This window comes from Thalia democratica, chromosome 6, assembly GCF_965202585.1.
Source record: "Thalia democratica chromosome 6, ktThaDemo2.hap1.1, whole genome shotgun sequence".
NCBI lineage: Eukaryota > Metazoa > Chordata > Thaliacea > Salpida > Salpidae > Thalia > Thalia democratica.
Window position 1 is genome coordinate 49,720,878 of NC_139170.1, and position 2,167 is coordinate 49,723,044.

Sequence of the window (2,167 nt, forward strand, 5' to 3'; positions counted from 1 at the left end):
ATGGAAGAGGAGAATAAGCCTGCTGATGAGGAACAACCTCCACCTGAAAATACTCCAGCTGCTGATCCTGAGAATTCCCCACCTACTGATCCTGAGAAACCTCCAGCTACTGTCCCTGACAAACCCCCAACTACTGACCCTGTAAAAACTTCAGAAGTGAAACCTGAAGAACCAAAGACTACAGATCTACCCATAGCTGCTGAGGAAGGAAAGGCTAATGAAGATAATGAAAAAAAGCCTCTCAAAACACCTTCCTTGATAATTGGAGTCCTGTTGGCAGTTGTTGGTGGTGCCTTTCAGTTTGGTTACAACATATCAGTGCTGAACGCCCCCACAGAAGAAATACTCTACAACTTTTATCCCTGTAACAAAGTCAACACCACAGTGAAAAGTTGTGATGATGATGAGGAGAACAAGCGCACAACAGTTTACGCAGTGGTCACTGCAGCATTCCCGTTTGCTGCAATCATTGGCTCTATGCTTGTATCAGCTGTTCTTCACAACTTTGGAAGAAGAGACGGGATGCTATTCAACCTCATCTTCTCCCTATTTGCTGCAATTTTGTTTGGTTCCAGCAAGGCTATTGGCTTCATTTGGATGATATTTGTGGGTAGGATATTTGTTGGTATATATGCAGGCTTGGCCGCTGGTCTTGTGCCAACCTACATAAGTGAGATCTCTCCCAAACAGTGGAGAGGTGCTATTGGAGTTTTGAACCAGCTCTTCATTACTATTGGTATTCTGTTTGCTCAGATTATGGGGCTTGAAGGGGCTCTCGGGAGCTCCACTTTGTGGCCTGTACTGCTGGCATTTACATTTCTCCCTTCATTGTTCCTGGTAATTGGTGGTTACTTTATGCCCAACTCACCCAGGTACCTACTGCTTGACACCAACAACAAAAAGGCTGCAGAGAAAACTTTGATGAAGCTGAGAGGAACAGACGACATAAAAGAGGAAATGGAAGAGATGAACGCTGAGAAGGAAATGGCCTCCAAGACTCAGAGCCTGACAGTTGTTGAGCTTTTGAAGGAAAAGTCTGTGAGATGGCAGCTGATTACAATCATAGTGATGCACCTCTGCCAGCAGCTGGGCGGAATAAACGCTGTCTTCTTCTACACCAACAAGATATTTGACGCTGCCAAAATTGCCAAAGGCAGACCCCAAGACTTGGCTTCAATTGCCATTGGATCAGTCAATGTTGCCATGACCATCATTTCTTTTCTTATAATTGAGAGAGTGGGCCGCAAGAAGCTGATTGTGTACGGGTTTGCCAGCATGGTGCTTTCCTGCATTCTTCTTACCATTGTCCTGTCAGTGCTTGACTCAAATGGAGGATCCTCCGGAGTCAGCTCCATCTCAATCCTCTTTGTTGTTTTCTACATTGTTGGGTTTGCTGTTGGCCCTGGTCCAATCCCATGGCTTCTCACCGCCGAGCTCTTCACCCAGGAGTCAAGACCGGCTGCCACCACGGTGGGATGCATGGTCAACTGGTCGTCCAACTTCCTGCTGAGCATAATATTCCCCTCACTTGTGAATGCCATGGGAGCTTACGTTTTCATCATATTCATGGTGGTCAGCCTCATTGCCACCGTGTACCTGCAGCTGATACTGCCCGAGACCAAGGGCAAGACCTACAACGAGATCTACCAGATGTTTGCCAAGCGGAACGGAGTAGTCGTATCCGCCACCAGCGATGTTGTGGCTTCGGAGCCTCTCAACGAAGAGGAAAAGGTGTAAATTTTTGTTATGAGTTCCACAAAGAGTTTTTTTTTCTTGAAATTTTAAATGTGTTTTTTGAGTTTTTTATTTAATAAAAGAGCATGTTCGTTTGTAGAAATGTAAGCTAGTGAACCTACATTTTTCAGAAAAGGTTTTAGTATATGTTATTTTAAAACTTTTATGAGCTGTAGACATAACAATCACATTAATGAGAATTTTTTTCATAAGTCATCTGTACATTAGTTTACTGTATCTTGCTCTTTTTTTCAACCAGTTGAATGTTTTTTTAAATAGAATGCTTGTTGAATGAAACATTTACAGAACAGATTAAATTTAAAACATGTAAGAAGTTGTTTCAATGATAAATTCTTTAGTAGAATTTGTTTGTATGTTAGATAGTTTATTTTAGACTACTTAGAATTAAAATGTAGTACCACTTTAGTAAAAT

At 42.4% G+C, this 2,167-nt stretch overlaps 1 pseudogene; it reads left to right on the forward strand.

Moving 5' to 3' along the window:
* LOC145839210 (solute carrier family 2, facilitated glucose transporter member 5 pseudogene) lies at positions 1 to 1,737 on the forward strand (annotated as a pseudogene).
* The last annotated feature ends 430 nt before the right edge of the window (positions 1,738 to 2,167 follow it).